This window comes from Tauraco erythrolophus, chromosome Z (assembly GCF_009769465.1).
Source record: "Tauraco erythrolophus isolate bTauEry1 chromosome Z, bTauEry1.pri, whole genome shotgun sequence".
Lineage (NCBI taxonomy): Eukaryota > Metazoa > Chordata > Aves > Musophagiformes > Musophagidae > Tauraco > Tauraco erythrolophus.
The window spans coordinates 72,636,090-72,659,272 of NC_141496.1; the positions used below are offsets into that span (position 1 = coordinate 72,636,090).

General features: G+C 40.9%; 1 protein-coding gene across 5 annotated transcripts in view; it reads left to right on the plus strand.

The window, feature by feature from the left end:
* Positions 1–5,120: 5,120 nt before the first annotated feature.
* The window catches only part of CDC42SE2 (CDC42 small effector 2), an 87,570-nt gene continuing 69,507 nt past the window's right edge, over positions 5,121–23,183 (plus strand). Inside the window, exons 1-2 of one of the 5 annotated variants that reach the window (XM_086630011.1) lie at positions 5,121–5,174; positions 6,129–6,186. The gene's annotated coding sequence lies outside the window, so the exon portion shown is untranslated. Of the gene's footprint in view, positions 5,175–5,517; positions 5,633–6,128; positions 6,187–11,137; positions 11,434–20,148; positions 20,222–23,183 lie in introns of those variants that run through there. The other 4 variants (XM_086630010.1, XM_086630012.1, XM_086630014.1 and 1 more) reach the window with 4 other exon arrangements.

A 23,183-nucleotide genomic window follows, 5' to 3' on the forward strand; every position in this document is an offset into this window, starting at 1 on the left:
TGCTATTAGTAAGGCACCTAGGAATATTAACAACAATGGTGAGAAAAATTAGGGGTCAAAGAGCATTCCAGGGGGGTGAGAGGGTAGGGGAGAGTGGGGGTGTCCTCCCATTCCCAGATCATTCTACCCAGTTGCATAGCAGCATGTTGCACAGCCTGCGTTTTACAGTACCTAGTGGAATGCCCCTGATCTCTGGTAAAACCAATAAAACTATATTTTCATAAACAGGAAAGCAAAGTTAATCCCTAGAACTTCTGAAATAAAAAATTTTAAAAGTGTAGAATTATTTATTATATGTATCACAACAGCAAGTAGAGAAGCCAAACAATTTGAGAGTTGCTTAATACCGGGCAATGTGCAAACATAGCATAAACATAACAGAAACATGCAGCCTAAATGCACCAGACAGCCAGAGGGTGAGAGAGGAAATAGAGATGTGTGTTAAATAATTATGACTTTTCAAAGCCACGTACATGCACAGTATGAAAACTAAGGGAAGTTACAGAAAATATATTAGAAACCTAATTACCAGTCCTGGTTCTTTCAAGTGTAATAATTGCTATTGTTTGTGGTGTTGCACTTCTGTCAGAAAAAAGGACAACGAATGAAGATACTGAGATTTCACTGCAGGCTTATGATGAAGGAACTATATCACTGCAGTTATTTAGCAAAGATCCTTTCTGATAGCAACAGTACTATTACCTGCAAAAATCCCTTTGGATTTTCCATTGGTGAACTTCTTTTGTTCAAGGATCTTATTTTTATTACACAGCAAAGCTCTAAGCCACTCTGCCAAGGTCAGGTCTTTACATGTTGAGTGAGAAGTGGCTGAATAAAGAGGGCATAAGTTCTTCTTCATTCTCCCCACACTTTCTTGGTAAGCAGTAAATCTGCCTCATGCTCCTTGAAAGAACACCTCAGCTTGTGATTCAGCTTTCTGGATCTAAGTCAGAAAGAGAGATATGCTACCTATAAAGCCATACGGGAGCGGGCATGGTGCATCAGCTTCCACATGGACAGTTATCAGGCTGTGTAGAGGGCTTGTATCCAAAAGCTGTGCAGATTCAGAGGGTTTGCTGGGACTTCCAGATGAAACTTCTGCCTCTTCCGGAAAAAACAATTTTTGTCCCTCACCTGGACTTGTTCACAGGGAAGAACCCTTTAGAGAAAACTCTGGATGGTGAGTATCCCTATTAGCTTCCTTTTTCAGCAGAGGAGAAGACAAGTAAGAAGCTAGACTTTCTCCTCCACCCTTACCACTCCCACTCACTGGGCTGACCTGCTCTTAAAGCTGGAGGTTACGACTGGACTCACCTTCCGCACTGGTCATGAACAGACCCTTGCAATTGACTGAACAATCAGAGCGTAACAGGTTGCCTCTCACTAGCTAATGGACTGTACTCCTGGTTCCTTGCCTGTGGCAACTGCAGAACAAACCACATTTGCCTAGGCTGCAGTCCTGAAGGTACACAGTTGCCACAGGTAAGGAATGCAGGTATGGTCAAGCTAACACAGCTCAGTGAACAGCTACCTTAACCACTTGTAATTGCTGGTCCACACCTTCACTGACTTGCATATGGCTGCACTAGAAGGAGAGGAATCCCGTGTTGTTTACAAGTGTTATACCCACACACTGCCATTCAGTCACAGCTAACATGTGCGTTTTATTGTTCATTTTAAAAAGGGAACAACGCATTGTTAAATTTGGAATTATAAAGTAATTTTTCCCTTTTAAAAAGCAATCTTTTTTTTCACAGACACCATCAAAGTCAGCAACGATGGATTTCTATTTGTTGTGTTTGGTATGCTAACTAGCAAGCACTCTGGCTCACAGGGTGGGAAGAATGTCATTTACCATCAAAGGTTCATATAAATATTGAGTTATTTCTGCCTGACCATTTTTTCATGCTTTGACATGAGGACAGCAGGACAGGAAGAAGTTTTTGAAATATAAAGTTCTTGCCTAACTTTGGATATAGAAGAATTAATTAGTAAAAATACTCAGTTTTTTGGGCAAGACTGTTGCTGGGGAAAGAAATTAGGAGAATGGTCAGTATTTAGCCAGAAGGACACAAGAGAGATACTTGGAAAGTGGTAAAGACAGTGTGACTGTGCTTTTGAGGAACTAATTGTAATAAAGCAGAGAACAAACTATTGGTCAGAGCACATTTGTTCAAGTCAGTTCAATCTATTGAAGGCTTAATTGAGTCTATTTGCAAGCATGGCTGGCTCTATACACAGCTTGTTCTCACACACAACATGATTAATACTTTGTTAGTAACTGTGGCAGCCGAATACATACCATTGCTGCCAGAAGCAGCCTTGCACATGACTGTCTTCTGACAAGTATTTGGCACATGCTTTCGCAATGTAGATGGATCTCTTGACTCTGCTGGGCCTGGTTTGGAGAGACTGGCATCTTACAGGTTTATGGTACTGGGCTACACAATGTGCCTTTGGGCACTCTAGTATCTGTTGAGACGTGGTGGGGAAGATGCCTGAACCTCTGAAGATGCACCAGAACCATTCAACACAGATGACAGGACCCACTCACTTGACACACCTCTCTTCCTTGAGAGGAATTGCTGTGGAGAACAGTTCAAACCATGTGTTATCGCAAGGTCTGATGAAAATGCCGTAACTTTAGAATACCGTGGTTCTCCTAATATGGACAGTTTTTTGTGGGAATTGTTAATGTGTAGCAGCTTTGGCCTAAGATTCCTGTGATGTTCCTGTGATTCACCTGCTCCTGCATGAGATTTGGCCAATAAAATCTGGAAGTTCTTACTTACATCTCATGTCTTAAAGGCACAACACTGAAGCGACATGTTGCATGGTGTTGCCCAAGTGTACATGGTTTGTACACTTACCAAACCAGGACAACATTTCTGCAGAAGTTTTCTGTGTAAATATGCCTACTCGGAACGTTTCCATTTAACTACACGTTTTTTTGCACAAACTCAACAGAATTTCTGTTAGTGTGTCTTCTTTGATATTTCTTTGCTCCTTCTCCGATATTTCTTTGCTCCTTCTCCCAAGAATTTTTCAGGAACCCAGTCCTAAGAAACAGAGCTTGAGAAAGAAAACGAACTCGTGATTAGACTGACTTGATCTGCACCCAAACTCTTGATTTATCACATACTATATGTATGATCTGAGGCAAGCTATACTGCCTCTTTATGCTGTGATTTCTCATCTTGAAAGCAGGGATAATAATACTTTCTCTACCTCACAGGATTCTTGTGAGGTAAGTCCATTAACAGTAATGAGAAGCTTAAGCAGAATGGAAGCAACTATCGCAGCTGTTCTTCCCAGGCATCAGATAAGGGAGTATATCATCTAAACACGTGCAACTGAAACACCACTGGCGGGGTGCTGGGCTGAGACTGGTTTTCAGTGCCTGCGTCTGCGCAAGCGGAGATCAGCGGCTGGGCATGTCTGACTCAGTCACCCCTCACACCTTCCTTCTGCAAGCAGATTAGACATAACCACAACTGGTACCTCAGTGGTCACAAATAAAGATCTCTTAGAAAAATGTCCAAAATTGTAAAAAAAAAAAAAGAGTCTGGAAATATAACAAAACTAACCATGCTGGCAGTTGATGCAAGTCTTATTAACGACAAGAAATCTATATTGTTAGTAAGCGTAAATGTCAGGGATTCATACAGACTAAAACCACAGATCAAAAGTTTTTGAATTATTTTTTTTTTTTATATGCTTGGTATCCTTTTCAGACTGCTTTATCACAGTTTGTGGATTTAGGTATAGACCAGGAAATCTTCCACTCTACAGTTGGTCTCTTTCCCTGTGATACCGTCCAAACAGCTTACTGGCAACTCGTTAGCACTGCCACGTTTTCCGTTTTAACCCATGCCACTGAACCACGAATGATGTGTAAAACCAGGACAAGTAGCGCACAGGTGAGATGGAGGAGGATGGCAGCCTGTCTCTGCGTGGAGAACTCGACAGCACCAAGCTCTCTCTGCGTAGAGAACCCGACAGCACCAAGCTGTCTCTGCGTAGAGCTGCCAGCTGTACTCTGCCACCCAGCGAGGAACGCCTGATCTGGCATGTTCGTCATGCTTCATATATGATTCATGCTTGCCACCTTTAGCTTTTCTTCCACTTTTTCTCTTATTAAAAGACAACATATGGTCCAGTGGAACGGGATGGAGAGAACTCTCAAGAGTCACAATGGCGCCATACCTATTTTGAGTCAGGAAATCATATTGCCGCCATGGACTGAAGCAATTGTCGGTGGGGATGTAGGATGGGGAAGTTTACCAACGTGCAGAGGGGGTTTCCTGCTGTCAACACCCGCAGGCCAGAAGCCAGAGACACTTCTCTTTTCCTGGAGGTCCAACCCCAACCAGACCAGCTTTCGTGACCCGCTTTCCACACCTCTTCAAGGCCTCTGCAATGGCAGGAGAAAATTTTGGACAGCCGGCTAAGGATATATCAGCCATTTGTGCTAACTGCCCCATGGGGTGCTATCTCCCCATGGAGCGAAGGCAGTGAAAGCACCTCAGGAGGTGAGATGACCCCACCAGCTCCGGCTCTGGAGTCCGGCTCCGGACAAGGAGAGTCCAGCCCGGGCCCGATGTCCCACTGGGGTCCGCAATAAGGCCCGTGGAGGATCTAGGACCCGCCCCGTTCCGACCGCCCGGGCCGTCGGAGCGGGGCGGGCAGGGGGCGCTGCGGCACCGGCCCCCGACGGCGGTTTGAAAGCGCGGCGGCGGCGGCGGAGGAGGAGCGGGCGGCACATCGATAGGGCTGACGGGCAGCGGCAGCCGTTCTCGCCGCCGCCCGACCTCCTTTGTCCCCTCCCCTCCCCGGCGTGCCCAACCCAGCTGGCGGCGCGGAGCGGGCCGGCTTGGGGATTCCCTTCCTCGCGCTGCCGAGGTCGCCATCTTCACCCCCTACCTCGCCTCGGACCCTGCCGGCCGGGCTCCCGGTAGCCGGCCGGGAGCGCGGGAGGGCAGCCTGCGCCGCACCGCGCCCGCCCGCTGCGTGTGAGCGCCGGGCGGTAGCGGCCTCCTTCCGCGGATCTCCTCTGCGTTCTCCTCCGCCCCCAGCGCGGCGGGGAGAGGGCGCGGAGCGCCCGGCAGCGGGGGACGGAGGTGCCGGGGCGCGGCGTGCAGACAAAGGAGCGGGCGCCGCCGTGGATAACAGCGGTGAGTGGCAAAGGCAAGGATGCGGGGGGTCGCCGCTCTCGCCGCCCCTCTTCCCCGGCGCGCCCGCGGGGCAGGTACCTGCCGGCGGGCCGGAATGCGCCGTGGCCGCTCCCTTCTCCGGAGGGGTGCAGGGGCTCCGGCTGCTGCCGGCGGGGTTCGGGGAGGGCTACGCCTTCGCCGCCGCCTGAGACCGCCGGTGTTTCCCGCACCGCCACCCCCGCGGCCGGGCAGCGGCGAGCGAGGGCCGAGCGGGGTGCCCGGAGGCGGCGGGGGCCGGGCCTGGGCCGGGCGGGGCGTTGTCGGGGGAGTCTCCGGCCCCGCCGCCGCGGGAGCGGGCAGCAGGGCTGGCCAGTGCCGCGGGCGCGGCGAGTGATGCTCGGCGGTAATCGCGCCTGACATCGGGACAAAAAGGAGCGAGCAACAGATTTTCTGGTGGGCGATAAAAAAAGATGGAGAGGGTTTGTTGGTGGTTTGTTTGTTTGGTTTTTTTTAAATTTTATTTTATCATTTCCCCCTCCCCTCCTCCTTGGCAAAGCGTGCGGAGGGCGGGCAGGTGCTGCCGTGAGCAGGTGGGCGGGCGGCAGGAGCGGCAGGGCAGCGGGGCCTGGGCTCGGCCTGTGCCGGGCACAGGGCGTGGCGGCGTGCCGGGGATGCCGCGGCGCCTCCCGTTCCCCCCAGACCGCGGCCACCCGTGTCCGTCACCGCCGTGGGGAGCCCCCACAGCGGCGAGGGGGGGGGGGAGGCACACAGAAGGCCGCTCTGGGGGGTGGGAGTGGCGCTGGGATGTAACAGCTATGACTTTGTTGTGCATCCAGGGCGCTAAAGTCGCGTTTAACGCAGTTGTTTGAAATGCGGCGCTTGTCTTCTGCGTTAAGCGCTTGGCTTTCAGGCAGTTAGTTATTCGGTGTGTACAACCTTGTGCTCTTACCGAAATTATGAATCTTACTTTCACAGGCCAGGAGAACGTAAGGTCCTCTGACGTTTGACTCTGGAGGTGGATATGCATTAAACTGTAAGTCTTCCGATTTTGTTTTTGAACTTGGACGGATGAATGGAGTAATTATTTCACGGTTGTGAGGCAAAAATTTAAGAAGTAATTTAAATGAAACCCTAAGCAGACTTTTCCCATGCCCATTGCAAATATATCCCTCCTGGACTGTGATAAGTGGTTAAAAGTAGAAAAGTAAAGAAAATCTGCAAAGCCTCGGGGGAGGGGTTGCCTTAAGCTTTTTTTAAGGTGTTTTTTTTGATGATGGGTCTTACTTAATCCTCAAGGGCTGACAGTCACCTTTGGAGTTTAAACCAATGTATGGGAAACACCTGTAAATGTAATATGAGTATGTTTCTGTGTAGTTAACTGAAGTAATTGAGATTAAATGGTGTTTTTTCCTCACTCATAAAGAATGCTTAGTCAATTAATTTGCTTAGGTAATCTGATTAATAGTAGCTCAGTGAAGGTACCGCTGTGTTTCTGAAAGTTGTTTTTTATGTTGTTCACACACAGATGTAATAAAATACTGAATTTCTATTGTGGTATTTTTTTGAAAGGGTGAAAGGGATTATTGTAGATAAATTTGTAGAAAGTGATCAAGCAAATGATCACAACCACTAACAAATGAAGTAGCAGCTCAAATAAACAATGCGATAACTCAATGTATAAATTTTAGTATGTACATAAATTTACTTGTGTGTCAATAGTTGCATTACTACTCTTTTAAATGTACCTTCTCCCACTGGCTTGAGTGAGAAACTAGAATCTGGATATAGCTGTCTGGATATCTAAAATTATTTTGCTAATGGGTAGTACTTTCTATATACTTTCTGCTTTGAGGAAAGGGTGGTATCCTTTCCACAGCAGATAATCAGTTATTCCAGGTTCAAGAAACTTCCTGGTGAGTTTCTGTATATCTAGATCAAAGTTGTATAGATCAGAAGTTACAGTGTACAGTCTGTAAAACACTATAATGCATTTGTACACCAGAGGAATGAAGAACTAGGAAACTGTTGTTAGGTGTAGCTTGTCCATAAATTTAACAGCTATGTCATACTTTACCTTTGATTTAAAGACTATTTCACTGAAAAATAATTGAGAGTTTACTTATGCTGTCATATAACCAGACAAAATAAATAGTTTTGAAGCTTACTAGTAATTTTGACCTTACAAGGATGTGAGGAGTTCTGTGGTGGCTTGCAGTGTTGTGACCTGTGGGAAGCCTTGTAGACATGGTGGCTTGTCATGATAGGGAAAAGACAGTTAGAAATGTTTTGTACATCCCATCATAGTTTCTGCTGCCCAGAAAATAAGTTGAATTGATTTAGAAACGGGAAGAGGAGAAGATAAATTAAGTGTGTATTCCAAGTGGCTTTCTAAATCTTTTATTGTGACTTTTTTAACTTAGGTATCAAAGCTTTCATCTCGGTAATAAAATATTAACCCTAGTGTCAAGAAATCAGATCATATCCTACATGATTCTACAGTAAACAAGAAGTGTTAAACATCTCGTTTCATATTTTTCCCCAGCGAGAAGTGTAATCGACACTCTCTTACATTTCTAGAAGGAGTAGTAGTTTGTGGTGGTGAAATAACATTAATCAATAGCTGCTGCTATAATTCATTTGCCGCTGGGGAGGAGCCTGTGTTACACCTGATAATTCGTGCAAGCCTTTTAGAGCATACTTGCACAAACCCTTTAGATATTTGAGCCAGAACTTTTGACCCTCAAAGGTGGTGTGTGAAGGTGTTTCTTTTTTGTCTCTTCAGTTAGGATTACTTGCTAGAATTACAACATTATTATAAAAATACAAATGTCTGTCTCTTTACACTGTTGACATAAGAATTATAAGGAAAACATATTTCATTCTGTGGCATATGACTGAGGTGGCAGTTTCTTGGAGTTCAAGATTTTTTTCCAAGCTATTAAGAACAGCATTAAGACGTTCGCTTTGCTTAATGTGATTTATTGACCAACTTTTAGGCATGAAGCATAATGTGGAAATAAGTTACTCAATAATGTTAAAAAACTGTTAAAGTACTTCTTGGAAGTACCTCTCTTGCAGGTCAGTCTTTTTTTCTTTTTTTTTTTGTTTTGTTTCATTTTTGGTGAACTTAGCTTGTTGTGGAGTGGCAAATTATATGTAAGCTTAGCATACTATATTGCTAAGAAAATCTCTTGCCAGTCTGTTTTGCAAACGTTGTCATGATTCTTGTAAGCTATGTGTGCAGAAGCCCATTGGGTTCTGGTCAGTGTCAGGGAGTACTTGTGTAGCATTAAAATATGACTAACTTTCACTTACTTTTGAGTGATACTTCCACCGTTCAAATTAGCTTTCAGCAACTTAGTTGCAACTCTTGATTACACTTGACAACCTGAGCCCAGAAACTGAATAGCAATTTATCAGCACCATTCATTTCTGCAACATATGTTTTTACTAGATATGGTTCTAGCTAATTTTAAAGACTGTCCCCTTACATAAACAAGTGTCTGAATGACCTGGTTATCTTTGGTCACTGTGTAACTTCTGGATATCTGTTTCTTGCTGTATGCCTGTCTGTATGCTCAGATAGAGAAAATGGGTGAAGACTTGTGTGGCCCTTCATAGAAACTTGCTATACCTTACTGTGTCGTGCTCATTAATACATGTTTGCTAGTAACTACCGTATCTGTTTAATATTACTCTTCTTGTGTCTCCTAGTCTTTATATTGGCCTGTAAAGCAGATATTGAGTTTTAAAAGAACTGAGAGTGTTGTGAAAGTGTTAGTCACTGTTTCGAGACCTTAAGTAAAAAAATCAGAGAAATGCTTTCTTATATATACTGAAGGATCGTAGGGAATTGGCTGCTGTTTACTCCAAAATGTAGCTGGTAATTGTGTGCGCATCTTCTAATGCAGTTTTACCAATTCATAAAGCATACTTAACAGTGTTAACATGAAGAAGTTTTTTTTTTTAATATTATAGCTGTCTTGCAGTATTACTGTTGCGTTAAAATTACTGAAGCTCAGTGTACATGATGACGACTACAAAAGTAAATGATTTTTTTTCTTTTTCAAGAACAAATTTTTGAGTAGACTAGATGGAGATGCATTAGAAAAGCAGGGACATGATGTTTCTTCCTGTAGTCAAGCCTGGGAGGAAAATAAAGAGGGGAGGGAGAGGAGGCATGCTCCTCTGAAGAATGCTGATCCTGAGATGGGTGAGTTGGATTCCTTTTTGTGTTTAAAAAAGCAGGGGAAAAAAAAAAAAGTAAATCTGAAGGGAGATTTTGAGTATTTTTGAGTACTTAAATGTTTCAGGATATTTTGATGAATCAAGTCTGTCTTGCCTGATTAGCGTCTCTTGTTTTATTGCATGACTAGTGATGATGTCAAGAAATAATGACAAATTCAAGGAACAAGCAACCTGAAACAAATGAAAGTGGGTAAGAGAGCAATCAAACAGCTGCACTGAACGTGTTGAAGCAGGGGGCTTCATGTAAAGAGCAGATTGAAGAGGAAGTTTAGCAGTGAGAAAGCTGGCTGTTACCAACAAAGAGAATGTAGGAAAGTTAGGCTAGTGAGTGTCCTATGAGAGGGTTTGTTCTCAGTGCCTGTTGCGTAGCTGGTAACTGCCTGAGGACCCCTTGGATCTCTTTCTAGTTCAATATTCTGTGTGCGGTTTGAAGTTGATGTGTGAGATGAAACTACTAATCCAAGGATAATTATTGTCCCAAGAGGAACAGAAGTTTCTCTTTATTGCTTCTCCTTGACTCCAAGAGGAAGAGGAGCTCTCCTGCCTGTAATGAAGGCACAGCTAAGGGAGTGCAGACCTACTTTAGAGCACTCTTTCATCTTCCTTGTCAGTGTCACATTAACAGAAGAGTTTAGGAGGGAGGTGGAAGGAGGAAGACATAAGGTGTCAATGCAATCATCAGCAGGTTTTGCAGGCTTCTTCCTGGAAACATGACTATACTGTATTAACTTCCTCCTCTGATTTAGCTTTCTGTCCAATCCGATCTGTAGTAACTGTTATGTGATGTCAGAGGGAGAACTGATACCTTCTGTCTGCATGTGCAGTAGAGCATCGGAGGGGTGCATGGGAGAAAGCAAGCTGCTGACAGTTGCACTGTCTGAAGAGGTTTTCTGAAGCTGTTTGCTTCAAAGTTATGGTAAAGGTATATTCAACAAACAACTGAAATAGATCCCTGTGGGTTATGTCCAGTGAATGGCTTGCTTATTTGACTGATGTTGAAAATATGGCTCATGGTATAGGCCAACATCTAGTAATGTCAGAGGTCTATTGAGCTGCAGTTACTTAACCACTTCATCTGATACTGTGGTTATTAAAAAACTATCAGCTCCGTCCTTCACTGGCCTGAGTTTATACTCTCCTGTATATTTGTCCTGTATATACTCTCCCCACTATACATACGTAAATTGTAGCAGAAGTGTCGTGGCCCGTGATTAAGTTTGTTTGCACTGTATAAACCATTGCCTCCACTGCCTCTGCATTGGAGAAGAGGTGCTGGAGGAGAAATTGCAATTCATCTCTAGCGTAGTAAAGGAGAAACTGTCATCTAAACAGTAAGGGGCTCCTAATGCTGGGAGAAGATTACACCTTGTGATGACCACTTGAGTCCAATAATTTTTTCACAACAAAACAATTACAGTACTTGTAGTTGCACTTTAGGCAAGCGGCGATAAAATACTGTAAGTAGCTCTGACCATTTAGGCTAAAACAGAGAGCTATGTCTTTTAGCAGTATATAAATTACAGTACAAGGGCAAAACAATGCGTGGACCAAATAACTGATTACAGACTGCATCATTGTTTGCTGGGTATTTTGGTGTCTTGTGCTTTTTTAGAAATTACTGTACAACTCAACGTGTTTTCTTCTGACTGTACATGCCTTGAACTTTATCAGTTATTACACACGGTTCAGAAATGTTTTCTGGGGAAAACTTTTCTTTCCACGGAATAGAAAGTGTGTTGTCACCAAAGCCTTCCCAGTCAAAATCCCAATTGCCCTCATGGGAAGAATAAATATGTCTGTCTTTTTAATGAAGTTAGTAATTTCTGTCTTAAACTTAATGCCTTTTCTGTCATAAAGAAGAGGCTTGTCTTTATATGGGCTTGATATACTTTTCCCTCAATTTCTTTTCGGAAAGGGATCTTCTGCCATCTTTCTTGTACTTACCCACTGAATTTGGAGGCTGTTTAAATCTTGTGTGAAAATAAGACTTTCATAAATTGCAGCTGGCTTCCTCATCAAAACAGTCATACTAGTAAGTATTGAATTATTACATGCAGAAAGCTCTTTGTAACATTTGTTGGTTGCTTTTATCTTATGGCTCATGTTGAATAACTCTTGTGCTGACTGATAACATCTCTTTTAATTGACCTCACATGATGCAGCTATTCGCATCAAACACCAGTTGCTAAAGGAATTCCACTTACCTCCTTTAAAGCTTCCTGAGAACAATTTTTCATTTGAGCTCAACTACCTATTTCTCCTTTTAACCCTTCAAGCGAATGGTGTCTTGCCCTGATTTTCCGTACTGAAGTCCTTTACTAATAAACTGAGTTTTATAAAGTTTGTTCTTCCTTGAGATAATAAAAAGAAATTAAAATTGATGTAAGAAAGTAGTTTGAAGTTAAAAATAATCTTCTTCACCTGAACTGTATAAACACGTTTCAAGATATGATAGAAACTGTTTTCTCCAGTCAAAAGTATGTGTAAGTATTTCAGAAGCAGGAGTTTACCTGGTTTTTTTATTTGGTGATGACATATCTGAGAAGTCAATCTACAGTGGACTGAAAGAAAGGTTTAGAAATACCTGTTTTGAGTTACCTCTAATTTTTAAGGGGAGGGAAGAGAGAGCAGGGAGTGGTCTTCAAATAATTGCTTTAGTTTTGGTATTTCATGCACTCCTTGCAGCTCTGGTGCATTCTTTTTGTTTCTCTTTTTTTTTTTTTTTGTTTGTTGTTGTTGTCCTATCAAAACTTCATCTTATACAAATGTTTGTGATCTGCTTACAGTGGGAACATGTCATTGATCGTGTCACCGGTATGGCCAGGGGTTTGCTGAGGAATCAAATCTTTTTTCTTTTTTTTTTTATTTTATAGTTGAAATAGTGACTTAATCTGAAAGATAAATCTAGGTGTGTCCAGCTCTGTTACTTGATACCATTGTAACTTGTTTTCTGCCAAGCTGTCTTGTAATGGGTAAACCCTTGTGATGCTCTTGCAAGATGTTAAACTTCAGACTACGTTGAGGTGAATTCAAAGGGGCAGTATGTCAGTACTGACATACTCTATCGTGAAACGTGATTGACTCTAACGCAGTTTTTCTGCATGGATCATCCCCCAGGGTCCACCATTGCCAAGCCCCCGGTGGGAGCCCTAAAGAAGCGCTTGTAGATCCCTGCACTGGCGCCTCATCCCGTGCATGTGTTAAGTGGTGCTTCTGCTTACCGCGGGTCTTTCCAGGAAAGTCAGTAGGAGCGTGGAGAGACGCCTTTCAGTTTTAAGTGTTCCAAGTTAAACCCTGCCTATGATGAAGTTAATGGTGAAGCTTTCACAGATCCTAAATCCATGACAATTGTGTCTGTGAGGAAAGTCAACTGCATCTCTGCAAGAATACATTTGCAAGGGTAATATTCGTTGTTACCTGCAAGTAGCACTTACGGTAAAGTCTTGTCCCTTGTGTTTCTTCATTAGAATCATAATTGCGTTAGTTGTATCCCAAGGTGCTTACAAACTAAAGTATGAGACATTATGACTGTATACACAGGCCAGTGCAGATACCGGAGACTGTGGTGGGTTTGGTTTTTAACCTGTTGTTTGGCTGGGGCACAAAGACTCAAGAATTGTCGCCTTTGCTCTCTGCCCCCGGTTCTGTGCCTTCTGTGTTGTCAGGATATGTACGTATTCACAGTAAGATCATCCTCATTTCTTAGGATTATTTATTTACTTATTTATTTCTGTTGAAAGTTATAATAAAAGGAAACTGCACCAAGAGTGATACCACTTGTGGGAAACTCACAATAGGCATAGACCTATTATAGTCCAAACAAGTGTGTGTTTTAGTGAAATAGTGTATGAATTAGGAATACCTTTAAAGAAAATATGTTGTTCTGAAAGTGACAATTCCACAGATAGCTACTCAAATGTTGACAGAGATAATGGGTGATTCTAGATTATGCTTTTTATACTGAATGTATGCTATTTCTTTTCTCAAACACTTAAACTTAGTTCCCTTTCTTTCAGGGACAGAAAGTATAATATGAAAGCTTTGTTGCTTTGTTTCTACTGCTTGAGGTCATATTAAGATATTTTTGTCAGTGTTCTTCTGTAAAGACAGCTTTATCAAACTATTTGTGGCGTATTGTCTCTTTAAATGTAACTTAATTTGTGTTTGCATCTATTCAGAGATGCTGAGGGCATTTCAAATACTGTACTGTTCCAAAATCCCAGGCAGCAAATTTTGCAAATCACCATGGTAATGTGTGTGGGAAGAGGCTAAAGTCAGAATCTGCATTAACAGAATCTGTTAATATTGCATATGCTCAGTGCCACTAGCACTGTTTGTTCTTTGATGTAGTTATGTTCTTTGCTTAATTAAAACCAAAGTAATATGATGCAGCTAATACTGCTTGTAGTCTGATTTTTAATCAGATTTTTTTTTTTTTGTGATTCTGAACTTAATCCACTGAAATCATCAGATATGTGGGTAATCATTGGGTCTTTTTTCTATTCAGGAAATGGCATATAAGAATCTTGTAATCTAGTAAGGAAACTTCAAAAACTGCTTCGCTGCATTTCTAAGAACTTATGGATAGGGTTAAAAGTCAGTGTTTTTTACAACTGGAGCTATGTACCAAGGACACTTAAAACTGATAGCTCATGTCCTGGTGATTTCTGCCAAGTCATTGTGGATGTTTAAGGCTCTTGGTTTTGGGTAAGCCTGTCTGGAAGCTTTAGTACATGCAGTTGTTGCCTTAGACGCAGAATTAGTTCTGAAGTGTAGTCAGTAATGGTTTAAATACAATTGAAAAAAAAATAAATTAAGAGGAACTGTGTTCTTTTCTACAGTGCTGAAACTGCTTCTTAATAATGACCCTTATTCATTCAGTGCTGATGACAGATAAACTTATAAATTCATATGAATTTGTAGCTAGACTGGCTCTTGCTTTGTGTGGGCAACAGGTGAAGTTAAACCTGGTATTTCTTGACTCTACTACTTTGTCTAAATAAATTGCAAAAAAAAATGGGAGACTTGAAGGAAGGATTTTCACCATTATTGTATTGAATGTCTCGAATCTTAATGGGTTGCAGTAACTTAGCAGTTTAAAAACACTGGCCCACTGCTACTGAGAATTACAGAGGCATTGACACTGGTTCAAAATGCAGACCAAGTTCTAATGACTTTTGTGTTAGAAGGCCTGAGAGAATGGGCTTTTTCAGTTTTTCATTGCATAAATAAACCCTGTAGTCTTTGCCTTAGGAAAGCAAGTTGTGGGTTTTCAAGGCTGTTTTTGAGAAGACTGAACTCAACTGTGTAGGCAGTGGAGCTGTTTGTATACCTAGTGACTTGCTAGGTCCTTTCTTTGCTGGTTAAAGAAGGAGATATTTATGTCCACTAACAGGATCTCTCTCTTTCCAGCTCTTTAAAAGAAAAAAAATTTAGGGTGAGTAGGACTTCAAATAGTGATCTAGTGTTGTTTTGGGTGAGTTTTTTTGTTTTGTTGATTACCTTGACCTGCCTACTTTCCATTAAGTACAGGATTTGTAGTAGCATGCACAGGTTGATTGTTACCTTTGTGATTTAAAGCAGACAGCTAAGAGTTTATTCATACTAGATTTTGAAGCAAAAATTTAAGTAAATTATTCTCTTTATCTGATAAATCTGTTAAGTTATTCATGTCAGGTTCTCAAAGTCTATGTTGGCAGGTATGAAAACACAGTACCCGCTTCTGAAAAGCATACTATTAAATGCACCTTCTTACCAAAATCCCTGGTGGTATTAACCTCTTTCAGCCATTTCCTTACGAAAAAGGAAGGAAAGCCTTTACATACAGTGAAGAGACCACTGTTAGATTTAGGTTGCATGGCAGTAAAATAATCTGAGAAAGGAGGATTAGCACACAGATACTTTTTCTTTCTCTTTATGAAAGGCTTAGCCTCTCAAACATCGTAATACATACCAAGTTTCTCCATACTAAAAATCCAGTGTCTAATTGGAATGAAAATAGAAGATTTTATGCCTTACATAGCTGAATTTCTGCACTCCCTGCTTCTGACCCAGGTATCTTTCAGTCTTCTCCTTAGTATGTTCATACAGTGTCTTCCGTTCATATCTAAGTAGACACATCTGTGTCACTGATGAGCCAGAGAATTTCGTTAGAAGGGAGAAGAAATAGGAAAGCTTGATGCCAGCACAGATAAACATGACCTGGAGGTCAGTCTCCTATGTATCTGACTTCCAGTCATTTCCAAGAGGATTATTTGCTTTGAAATGTCTTAATGTTGCTATCTTCTGAGGATCTCTCAAAAACAAAGTTTAAGGTGGGGGAAGGTACTCAGAAATAAGTTCAAGTAGGCTACTGGCCTAAGTCCTCTTCTAGGCTAAGTTGGTGAATAGAGTATCTTCCTCCTTCAGATGTGTCTAAGTGTAAACACCATCTCTACATTGTCCTCTAAAGAACTCTAATTTTTAGACTTATATCCCTATCAGAATGGGAGGACCTAAAATAAGCTGTCATGATTCTTTGTGCCTCAATTTACATTTAATGTTACATACCTTATGGCTCTTTTGCTTCCAAATATGCACGGCTCTGAACTCACTGACATTTATTAACTCATTCACATTCATTATGGCTCTATTAAATGAATTAGTGAACTAGTTATAAGCTTCATAATGAAATTATAAAATATGCTTTACTGGTTCTCTGTAATTTTCTGTTTATATGCGACTTTACTATTGACTGGAATGGAAGATGATTGGAAATCTCTGTGTATATACTATGTATGTCTATAGAGATATGAAAATTACTTGACAGGTGCAAAACTAATTCTTGGTATTTTTTCCACTTCTATTTTTAATAGCTTGCAAAAAGATGAAAAAGCCAGATGTTATAATAAAGATAATGAAACCCAATATAAAATTTAAATTATCATTTTCTTGTGAATAAACTGGTGAAACTACTGAAGCTCAATGTCTGAATTTTTTTTTTTGTTGTTGGAAAACACTGAATGTTTGCAGGCTATTTAACTCTTCATCTATCGTAAACTCATGTCCTCTTCAGCTTAGAAAATACTTTTTCTTAAGACACAAACGCATTTTAAAAGCTTACACTTCACACATACAGCATCTTTAAGTTCTTTATCAAATTTCAACCTGTTCTGTGTAATTAGAAAACAGCTTAGAAAATGTTGTAGGACTGCACTAATGATTTTCTCTCTGAAATTTATACACTTATTAATAACATTAGTTTTCTCAATACTGTAAATGCTTATGACACTTTTGAAGCTGCCCCATCAAAATAGGCTTCTTTGATGGTTTGGTTCTCTCAAAGAATGCATATGTCATCAGTAGAAGCACTGTACTAATAGATATGCTTCACCTTTCTAAGGTAATCCATATGTCATTTATCATATCGGTTTGTATTTTGTCATCTTTTCATACATAGGTTTTATACTGAACTTCTCAATAAGGCTAATATGGCTTTTAAGCTGTGATGGACTAATGAAATAAGAAATCATCTGAGCAGACTATGTCAGGATAACGATCAAATCGCCTGCTAATGTTGCAATATTAGCAATTTCTTGTAATTTATTAAATCAATGACTTTATTATTTAGAAAGATAGGAAGTACACTGAATTACTAGCTCTGAAAACAAGGCTTTAGACAAGCATAAAACTTCAAATTGTCATGCAAATGCTAACACTTAGACAATTGCTGTTTATAACTGACATTCTTAATGAAGGAGTGTTGTGGGCAAGCCTGCAATAAGCTGTCCGGACTTTACAGAAAGTGTTTACAGCTTGATTAGTAGTGTGCCTTGGCAGTACCTGCAGACAACTGTTCCTTCCACTCTGCTGGCTCCTACTCTATGCCAGTTCGTTTAATAGCCTTTCAAGCCAGAAGTCAACCGTTTCTAGAAATGGTTTGGTGAATTACATCATCTATTAGGGTGTGGGTTTAGTTTACAGACATCATTCATCTGAGACTCCAAATAGCTGTGACACTATGACTTAAAACTACAGGTCCAGATCTCATTCGTGACTGACTTTTAAAAATGTTATTGTACAAGAATGGCTTTCATTGTTCTATCCTGCGGCTCGTACAGCATGGCCCTAGATTTCTAATGCTACAGTTTAGGAAAGTGTTGTTCATTTGTTTCCTACTTAGTCTATTTTTCTTTAAGGAGAGAGTAGAGGAAGACACTTGGCTTAGAAGTCATAAATATAGATACCCTTATATCTACCATTACTTCATTTGTATAAATATGGTTACAAATTGGAAAGGCGTACACAGAATTGCAGTCTCTACATGTTTTTAGGATGTTATGTGTGCTATTAATGTGTACTTCGTGCTATCGTCTCATAATACAAAATTGTCTCAGTTTTCTTTCAGTAAAATTTACTAATATGAATCTTTTTCCACTTTGATTTCAGTTGCATTGCATTTGAGCAAGGAGGTCCCTGTTTAAATACAGTTAAATTAGTAGGTTCTCCTATCTACATATTGGATATTGTCCACAGAGTCTTTGACTAGAAGGTAGCCAACTTTTCACTGACAATTCAGTTACGAAATTGACATCTACTCTAAAAATGCATGTTTGCCTTGCTGGCTTTTAAAGATTTTATTTGCTTTCTTACTGAACTTGTTAGGCAACCTATGCAGCGTCATTGGGTTGTAAGCTGGTTGCTCAGCTGTTTTGTCTGAGGAACAGCTTATTGCGATATGGTTATTTTACCAGGGGAAAGAAAAATCGTCAGAACTCTACTTACATGTATTCTGCGTATAGTTTATGGGGAGCCCAACATTATGGTATTGAAGTGTTTCCCTGTATGCCTCTGGTGCTATGTTGACAGCCTCCTGCTTTGCTCCAGCTAAATGTCCCAGCTTTGAGACCTGCAGTTCTCTAGCCTTTGATCTAGTAATTCTACACCTTTTATACAGTCTGTCAAGCTTATTGTTCTCTCAACTAAAGTTTGCTTTTTTCCTCTTCATTACTCTGAGGTGACTAAAGATAAAGAGTAAAAAGCTGTTGTCTGACTCCTTAGCCAAAGGAAGGAGACTCAAATCTCGTTCTTTCCACAGAGGCTTCTTGTGTCACTGTCAGGGTTATGCAGTCATGGAATGTTATCTTCACAAAGGCAGTTATTCCTATAGCTGTTCACTTACTGGTCCGCTGTTGTGAAGTCTCTTTTTTGACCACCCAGATTTCGATCCTAAAAAAAAGGTGATCAAAGCTTTCTGTCTCTGACATGTAACGGTGTCTAGACAAGTTTCTCCCTTCCCTCTTTTCCTCCCCAGCATTCTTTTCTTGATTTACCATTTTTCTTCGTTTATAGTCTGTTTTACCCGCCTTCATCTGCCTTGGCTCTTTGTTTCTAGTCCATAAGTTTTCTAACAGTCTTTTCTGAAAACTATAGGGGTAAAGATAAAAAAAACCCTTAATTTTAGTTTTTAAATATGACTTATGTTAGTCTGAGAAAAAACAGAAGATTCAATTCCCTAGTTTGTGAGCAAGGAGGGGCTGAAATATGACAAACAAGCTCAGTGAAAGTTGGCAAGCAGATGTCTTGCCATGTATTGTGAAAGATAAAACATCAGGGAGCTCAAGCATAGAAGAGAGTTGTTTGGGTTTTGGTTGGTTTGGTTTTTTTTTTTTGATCTATAAAACATTGCCTTACCTAACATAGGAGGTGCATAAAATTTAATTTTCTACTACGTTTACGTTATTTTACATGAATATTTGAAGTGTGAGCTGAATTGTTCGGAGTTTTCAGCTTTCCTCACAGCTTTTGTCTGTTTTGAAGCCTGTTTCTGATACATGAATGTTGTCACAACAGTTTGTCATTACAGGTGGATGCTCTCTGAGTACAGGGGTGTTCTGGTTTGTTGGATTTTTTTCTGAATAAGGGTTTAACACTGGTAAATCTGCTGCTACTTCAACAGCAGATTCTAGAGCAGTGATTTTTCTTGTCTCTCAGAGCTGGCTCTAACGAATGCATTTCCTTTCTGTTATTGCCTGCAATACTTGTAATCCATCCTTCCTTTTACTGAGAACTACTGAACCTGGTAGCAGATGTCATGGACAATAATTCAATAACAAACTTGTTTGCAAAACCTCACATGTCATGAAACAACTGCCAAGTTACATGTTTTTACTGGGCACTTAGTACAAACCAGTTATTTCCTGAACTACCTGGTGTTGCCAGTGATCTGTAGCCTGATCAGTAAGAAGGATTATCTAACTAATTTTGCACACAAAAATGTTGGAATATACATCTGGTTTAGGGCCTTTCCACCAGCCCCCTGCTAATATTAAGGTTTGACTCTAGCAAAGGGAGTAGCCGAAACTAACTAGTTACTGCTTTTGGACCTTATATATCTGTAGAACTGTGTCATACATATACACACTATATATATATATATATGTTTTTTGATCAGTGTGTAAGCATATGAGAAAAAGAATAAAGGATACCTGAGAGTGCACAAGTCAGCGAAGGTTTCTTGCAACCCTACAGTGAACAATTCTAATCATTAAATTCCTTCAGAAATGGCAGTAACTCAGCTGTTCTGACATCTGTGGTGCTCTGCGATGGAGAAAGAGTTGGAGAAACTCCTGACTCTCCGTCTTGGTAGCTATTTTCTTTTCTTCCTGCTAACATGAAGTTACATTTCTCTTCGTTATAAATAATTTGCATTAGAAGCTGTAATAGATAGTTACTTTGGCCATTTTTTTCCTCCTTCCTTGCTCTCTAGAATTGGGGATCTCTTCAGTGAATAACTTGCTGCTTGAAGAAAGGACTCGAGTAACTGAAGCTGTGAAATTCAGGTTGGCAATACTGGCAGTTTACTTTTCACTTTGAATCTTGAGGTAAACATAGATGACAGATCTATGAATATTCATTGTGGTACCAAAACCATCAAAGCGTGGTAGGGATTTTAACTTTACGTAGATCGGGTCTGGTTTCAGGGCTCTTCTCATGAATTCTAAGCAGCGTTTCAAGTGCCTCCCTGGTGATGAGCCCCTGATGTGAAGTCCAGCAGAATTATGATATGCAAACATCCTTTGTGCTCACAATAAAACCAGATTGATTAATATTCATGTCTAATTCAGACTAACTTTGTCAGGAGATCCAGGTACTTTGTGACCCTTAGTTTAATGAATTATTTTTGACAGCATAAAATTGTCTTGTTGCCCCAACAGTGTCTGGTATTCATGGTATGTGCAGTGACATATGCTTTATCTAGATTTCCTTCCCTAATTTTCTTACCAAAGTATATTCTCGATGGATTTGCTAATTACTATATGTCAATCTCACATTCTTATTCCCTTGTTCAAAGTAAGGCTTCTAAATAGAGCTCCAATACTTAATTCTTCAATAAGATGACAAAACCCTTTTGGTGTTCTTTGTTTGATACCTTTCATGGCTTTAATAATTTAACTTGTAATTTAATATCATATTCTACTGCTTATCCTGGTTTGCTTGGCTTTGAAGGACCCATCCAGCCTGACTTTACTACTTTCTAATTCCCGTGAACTACACATGCTTTGGTGTGGTGTTAAATAATATAGATGAATGGCCAGTGTTTTTCATCAGCTGAATTTGCCTCCAGCAAAATTCTGGGATAGATCTATTCCTATTTGACTTTAGTAAGGGATACGATTGCAGCACATTTATGTAGACTTAATTTCTGTGTATTACATGAGTACTGACAGAACGGTTAAACCCTGAAACTACTGCTGGTTTCTTATGAGCTCAGTTCTGTATAGCAACTTTAATTTTAGAAGCTTGTAATTTCTACTTCAAAGTTTCTCTTTACTATTTCATATTTTACCGTCTAAAAATCCAAATGAAATGTGGAGGATTCTGTTAGGTAACAGTAATTTAGGAAATGTGCATAAAAGTCTCTTACACATGCCGCCTCTTCAGAAAGAGGTGTAACTTGTGGAACACATTGCACAATTCTCTGCATTGAGAGCAAAGCCTGCAAAACACTATTTAATTTCTCAGGTACTGTGTAATAAATATCCTTCAATTTTACCTTATTCTTTTTGCTTTTGAGCACCATTCATGAAGTATGTCATTCAAGTAGCCATCAAATGTGATGCTTTACTCTAAAAGCACTCAAAATATGCTGAATTTCATTTAAATATGGGTAAATGGCTAACTTTACATTTTCCGTTTCCTTCTTTCTCTCTCCCTTCCCCCATGTTCCTTTGACAACTCTGAAGTGTTTTCGGTATGACGATACCAGACATGTTTAGGCTTATCTTCATGTTGTGCACTTCCTTTCTATGAACACACCTGGTTTTTTTTTTCAGCTCTCATTTCACTATTACTTGTAAAATCTTTCTGCCAGAGAGCCTGGGGAAGGAAGAGTCTGCACATGAATTCACCCTGGAGAAGTATGTGACAAGGAGGTGGTTTTATTATTAGCATGTAAAACTAGAAGTGTAAGTGGCATCCCAAAGTGAGAGCAGGAGCTGCAGCCTCCCCCACTGGCCCTGGGGTTCTTCCTTTGGCCTCCTTTTTGCTGCTATGCCGCAGAAGCATCCCTGGATGTTTATATACCCACCTCCTGAAAAAACGTTTCATCACGGAATGATAATGGGGTGTGGGGATGAGGAATCTTTGTCCTTGAGACTCTGACAAGAGAGGGGAGAGAGAAGAAGGAAATGGTAGCCCAATCAGGTAATTTTAAAATAAATAGAAAAACTTTCCAACTCCATAAAACCTCACAACGAAAAATCCCCACCCTCTGGAGGTGGATGGAGGGCAGGCAGTTGGGTAGCAGATACAGGGGTGATAAGGGCACGTAGAAGATGATGGTGTGTCTTTGAAGAAGACTGAGAGGAACAGAAGAATAATATATACTACGGGAGGAGAATAAGGGCTGCACTGCAAGCAGCAGCAGGAGGGCGTGAGCATGGATGAGAGCTGATGCAGGGGCTCCAAGTGGGGAAGAGACAGGTCTTATCCTGGAGCACTGCCGTCGGTCAGTGATGATCTCGCTGGAACAGGGGGAGGCAGGGAGCAAAGAGAACTCCACAGGGTGAAAAGATACGTATTTCATTCTTGTGCCGGAAACAAGTGAAGTGCAACGGGTGTTCCCAGCCTGTTGGCTACCCTTTCTGAATGTGCACCAGGAGTGTCTGCAGGAAGCTTCAATGACAGGTCGGGAAGTACAGCCTTCCTGACGACTCACTGGCAGCTATGAAAGTGGTGAATGTAAAATCTCCGTAAACATCTTATGGTATGTCCTATTCCAGCCGAAAAAATACCATGCTTGAAGTCCTAATATTTTTCTTCATTTATCTTAAGTGTCTTGAGGTTCAAACTGACAGTTTGTAAGACAGTGATGCAGGACAGTGCACCAGGGCCATTCCCTGCCAGCTCTTTATCTAGAACCTTGCAACTCTTCCTTCCTCCACCCCCCTGCAATTGTGTGGCTGGACTTGCATCTTCATGCGCATAGCTGGCGTTTCTTGTCGCATGACTTTGACCACATGTTGGGTGGATGTACTTTCAGTCATGTGAAGGAGACGGCATTAAGGCTTGTGGCTCTTCATCATAGTTAGTATATTCCTCATCTGGTCTCATGATACTCTGAAACATAAACTTTCCAACTGCTTAGAGCAAACCCAGAACAATCTGGAAAAAAAAAAAAAGGCTGTTTTCCTTAACTTCTCTGTTCTAGTATTGCTACTTATCACTTAGTTTACTAAAGATCTAGAATACTGGGGTGAGGGAGAAGGTGGAAAAAAAATTATTTTCTCCCTTCTGGAGGCA